General features: G+C 33.4%; 1 protein-coding gene across 2 annotated transcripts in view; it reads right to left on the reverse strand.

Moving 5' to 3' along the window:
• LOC118182352 (teneurin-m-like) overlaps positions 1-5513 on the reverse strand; it is an 828075-nt gene extending 822562 nt beyond the window's left edge. For both annotated transcript variants that reach the window (XM_085821598.1, XM_085821597.1), the window contains exon 1: positions 5045-5513. The gene's annotated coding sequence lies outside the window, so the exon portion shown is untranslated. The remainder of the gene's footprint in view (positions 1-5044) is intronic.
• Positions 5514-6000: the final 487 nt, after the last annotated feature.

Consider the following 6000-nt stretch of genomic DNA (forward strand, 5'->3'; position numbering starts at 1 on the left):
ACCACCGACTCTAAGGATTTCTTCTCTATCAAGAAAAGGATTTAATTTCAGGATTTTACTGCTGAGATTCAATTTCTTCCCTGCTTTCAAAAGTCTAATTTCTTCTCTAAATTCGGAATTTTGTATGATTTTAAAAATCAAATTGCTTGCCTTATCCAATTCTTGAACTGTTAAAAAACCCTTGAGTTTTAAAGATGTAGGTTTAATATTGTGGCAGAATCTTAAACACCATGCAGTTACGCGTTTCAATTTTTTCCAGGATGAAAACCTGGATGTCAATTCAAATTCAGCCTCTTGGCTAATAACAGAATATACAGTAGTTTGACGCTGTTCTACCTGTACCTCTTCCACCATAGGCTCAATCAAAGGATCAAAAGATGATGATGGTACATTTTTCTCTATTAACCACACTGGTCCATTGAACCAAAGTTTATTTTCCACTAGATCAGAAGCTCTTAATCCACGTGAAACTATGTCAGCCGGATTGTCGTTTCCCTTACAGTATTTCCATTGCGAAGGTGATACAACATCTTGTATTTCCCGTACACGATTAGCAACAAAGGGTTTCCATTTATCAGCGGTACCCCGGATCCAGTGAAGAACAATTTTAGAGTCACAAAACAAAAACAAAATAAGTCTAAAACAAAATAAATGAGTCTAAAACAAAATACATTATCTTCTTGGATATTAAATAATTTCCTTAAATATTTAACTATTCTTGCGGCAATAATGGCTCCCATAAGTTCTAAACGAGGCAAGGTTAATTTTTTAAGTGGGGATACACAGCTCTTTGAAAGAACAAAAGACGTACAGCAAGAATCAGGATAACGAAAATATGCAACAGCTCCATATCCCTTGAGGCTGGCGTCACAAAAGACAAAAAGCTCTATTTTATTGAAATTTACACATTCATCATTTAATTTGTATTTTCTAGGAATACACAAGTTGAGAATAACTTCAAGTTCAAAGTACCAAGTTTTAAATTTTTCACTCAAATAACTGGGCAAAATTGTGTGCCAATCAATACCCAATTCCCATAACTCTTGTAATAAGAATTTTATTCTGATAACAAAGGGTGCAATGAATCCAACTGGGTCATAAATTTTTGCCACAATCTGTAATACCTTTCGCTTTGTAACGTGTTTCCAGTCAACTGGTTGTAAAAGTTCCTGTACATCTAATTTCAATGTATCCTCATCCAAATCCCAAATTATTCCCAGCACCTTTAACGTTTTCTTATCCAAATTATCTTCCTTATTAATTAAACCAATATCTTGCCAATGATTTTTTAAAGATACGGAATTTGATTCGAATTTTCTTAAGTTCATACCAGCATCTTGAAGAATTTTAACTGCATCAGTTGATAATGAGAAAACTTCTTCAACGGAGTCTGCTCCATGGATAAGGTCATCAACATATAAGGACTTATTTAACATGTCAACAGCTTTGCTATATTTCTTTTCATAACCCTTAATATGATGTTTGATAGTGGCGGACAAAATAAACGGACTTGTTGTCATTCCAAACGGCACTCGGCACATTCGGAAAACCTTAAAGCCTAAACTATTGTCACTATTGTCGTAAGAATGATCAAACCATAAGAACCTTAAAAAATTTCTATCTTCACTATCAATTTGAATTTGGTGAAAAGCCTTTTCTATGTCTGCACAAAATGCAACTTTATGTACGCGAAATTTTAAAATTATATCCAACAAGTTAGGATTTAAATTAGGGCCTGATATCAAACATTCATTTAACGATTTAGCTCCTTCAGACTTAGAAGAGGCATCATAAACTATTCTTATTCTTGTTGTTACTTTTTCTTCACGTATAACGGGCCTATGAGGCATATAATAACAGTTAGGTTCATTTTCAACAAACTTACATTGTTCAACAATCCCCTTTTCAACTTGTTCTCTAATTATATTATCATATTCATTATATAGGAAATCATTTCCCTTTAATTTATGCTTAAGTCCTAGAAATCGTTGTTTAGCAACGAAAAAATTATCAGCGGGTTGTGATTTATTGTCCTTCCAAAAGAGTTTTGTTTCGTACCTGCCGTTATAAAATTTTAAACTGTCGTTAAAATGCTTAATAGTATACAAATCAGTTTCCGAAAATGTTTTGTTTTCATTTTCAATTCCTATCGAATCCAATTTCCAAAATGACTGTAAATCAAATGTGTTTCCTTCAACGGCAGATAAAAACAACGCATTAATTCGAGTATTATTATTTTTTACTTTACCCATCACTGTGTATCCAAATATGGTCGGTACTATAAACAAACCATCATTTATCATTGAATTACTTCCTGTTTGTATATACCAGAAATGCTTCGCGCCAAGCAGAATATTTATGTTCTCATTAACGGGACTTGTGTCCGAAAGTTCCAAGCCCTTTCTAGTCATAAATTCTTTAATGTTTTGATATGTTGATGGCGCCTGGAAGTTTATTGATGATATTAATTCTATCCCGATAGCTTCTGCAACAAGGCAGCAATCATCGTTTTTATTTTTTATTTTTAGACTATATACATCAAATTCTTGCGAGTTACCGCGCTGATTTCCAAACGAATAAATTGTTAGAAATTCTTTTCTAATGACCTGCAACTCTAAATCGCGTGCTAACTTGTGGGTGATGAAGTTTCGTTCACTACCTGAATCAATTAATAATCTTACGATTCTCGATTTATTTTTGCTTTGAGCAATAACAGAACATGTCTGTAAAAGCACACTATTTTCAGGTTTTAGAGTGTTACAGTGGGAAGTAGATACTAAAGTTTTATTTTGCGTATCTGCGGAGTTAACATCTTCCATTTCTTTCGATTTCAAACGGCAGAAAAGTTTATTATGATTTTTCTCGTTACAATGTTCGCATGGTTGTATTTTTGAATGACAAAACGCCGACAAATGTTTTAGAAAGCATCTATAACAGCGACCTTCATGTTTCAATTTCTTTCGTTTTTGTTCGTCAGAAAATTTCAAACATCCGGCAGATGTATGTTCGTTTGATTTGCAGAATATGCAAAACATTTTTACCGATGTGTTAAAAGCAGAAGCTTGTGATTTAACTTTATAATTTTTGAACCCTTGTTTAGGATTAACCCCTGTGTATTTATTACCTTTTGAGCTATTAATCAAAATACTTGCTTCTCGGCATTCAGTTTCTATTTTAATGAACTCTATTAATTCACTTACTTCTATATTTTGGTTAGATGTTCTTTTTCTATGGAATTCAAGAGCTAAATCTTCAGGTAGCAATTTAAGAATTATTGGGTTCAATAACTGTCCGTATGAACCGCTAGTAACATCTAAACTACTTAAATTTCTAACACAGATTTGTAACTGATCATAGAGCTTTCTTAACCCAAAAACATTTGAAGAACTTTTAACTGGTTCTAACTGTAACAACATCTGCATGAATTTTGATATAATAACATCTTTACGACCAAACCTCTCTTCTAAACTTTTAATGCATAGATCATAATTTTCTTCAGATAAAGCATAACCAGAAACACAATTATATGCTGAACCAGATAATAAACTTTTCAAATATGTAAACTTATCTATTTTAGATAAACTTGGATTAGAATGAATAGCATTATCATACGAATTAAAGAATTCGAGCCATTTACTGGGATCACTAGCAAATTTTTCAATATTTAATTTAGGTAACTTTACTGAAGCATTACTTGTAACAACATTATTACCACTCAGAGTACTACTAATACTATTACTAGTTGTAATTATACTTCTTTCGACAACTTCATTACTGTTAATTTTCTTTACTTTACTAACAATCTTAGCTTTAAACGTTATAATTTTTTCATCATACTCTTCACATACAAGTAGTTCGTTATCATATTCTTTTTCATCAATTATGAGAGCATCGATCTTTGAGTCAAGAGTTTTAAGTTTCTCATGATATTCAATTAACAATTCATATGATGAATTTAAATCTTCTAGATGTTCTTTACTTAATTCTTCCGATAATAATTTCTCAAGTTTATTTAGAAGTGTAGTAACTTTACTACGTACAATAGCACGTTTCTTTTTCTCTTTTGCTAAATCATCCATTATGTTTCGTTTTCAAAGATCGATACCAAGAACAAATAAATCAAATTTCTTACCTTTCAAAAGGTAATTCCCCTTGTCCCGGGTTTCGGCACCAGAAAAATGTATGTGTGTCTCTCTTCATGAGTCATAAATTCAAAGATCGTTTCGTTTCAGGAGTCAAGGTTGGGAGAGCATTAGAATTTCAAAGCAAAACTTCAAGATTTCTTAGAACATAGAAATAACATTTATTAACGATAAACTTATATTACTTATATTACTTCCGCCTATAGCGGCCATGAAACATAATCAAGCATCAAATAAATATGACATGCGTCATTGTTCATGTTCAAGCGTCAAGTGATATATTTTTCATCGGCGCGCATCAAGAGCGCCACCTATCTACCAAAAAGACGGAACAAAGTCCAAACATAAAAATCTATACAAATACATTAAAAGTCATTTGAATGTTTACACTGAAATTGTGCGAATCTGCCATAACTAATTTTGTTTAGAATGATGAATAAAGAGATTAAAAAAAATTCTGTTTTGAAATTCTTGGTAACTGTCATAATCGACTGTGTTGACTGATTCGGTAAATACACGAAAAAGAAGAAAAATTGTACGAAACATTTCTACTTAATTATGGTAATGAAATTTGTTTACTGAAATGGTGAAAAAAAAGAATAAAAAAAGGTGTATTCTGAATATCACTGTGACTCTCTATTACTGATCTCATTGACGTATATAGTATAGGAACAATCTTTTGTAACAAATGTAAAAAATTACGCAGACTCATAATTTTGTTTCTGTATATTGTTTATTATTAATAAAGCTGAATGACTAAAATTTTAATACGTTTTAGAATATTATATTTGACTTTTAGTCATTAAGACTCCATCGAAAAACGCGCGAAGGAAAAAAAAATGATAAACTGGAGTAGATAGGAATATAATAACTTGCAACACATAGAATAAATAGGCACTTACTTCAGATTTTCTAGAGCTTTTGTTCTCAAAATTAGATTGTTCTCAGACACACAACGCGAAAAACTGTTCTGCGTTCGGAAGAAATTGTCTGCGGAAGCAATCGAGATAAATCACTTCTTATTCTATCAATTCAAAACGAAACCGCTAGCACTTCACTGTAACCGTCGCTTCTTCTAACTGAGCACTAAATCCTTGTCACATACGAGCGATCGCCATTCATTCATACGATGCAAATGAAAGCGGAATGAAAAATCGATTAATCGTATTCTATCGATAGCCGATCACGTTATCGGCGACGGCGAATCTTCGTTTGCCGTATAAAAGTGTTCCAGAATTATGATTTTAGAAAGGTGGTTCTGAGTGCTGTTTCTTAACCGGTCCTGCTTAAGTTGTGTGACATTAGCTGGGCGTGACTTAAGCAGACGACAGTCAGAACTGTTTCTGCAAGCGATTGAATGGAGCGAGTCGTTGCAGACGATCTTTCCCCCGAGCGTGTGAGATGCTGGGTTGAGTTGCGCTTTGCGCGGGAGCAGGGCGCGACGATTTTGATGGGCCGAGGGTGGGGACGGATATTTAGAGGAGACTTGTTTCACTCCCAGAAGGAAAAAAAGAACACAGGATGAGGAGGAGAAGGAGGGTCTTTTTACGCAATCTTTTCTAATCGGGATGCCATTGACTCGTGCTGGGCGGTAATCCAACTCAGTTAATTCGCCACCTACACCGTTTGATGTAAATTTGTCGTGTCATCTCTTCGAAGCGTGTTAAAGAGCAAGTTCAAATTTAACTGGCGACAAACATAACCAAAAATGTTTGGATTTCAAGAATACACTCATACACAAAGTAATTCAAAAGGAATGAAGCTGCTTTATACGTATGGTATAAAGTAACTATTTGTAACATAGCAAGCTCAAGTGTATATCTATAGAGAGACATCGAAATGTTATCCACATCACAAA

The sequence above is a fragment of the Stegodyphus dumicola genome, chromosome 8, assembly GCF_044657685.1.
Source record: "Stegodyphus dumicola isolate Sdum_Otavi_A_Nest chromosome 8, ASM4465768v1".
In the NCBI taxonomy this organism is placed as follows: domain Eukaryota; kingdom Metazoa; phylum Arthropoda; class Arachnida; order Araneae; family Eresidae; genus Stegodyphus; species Stegodyphus dumicola.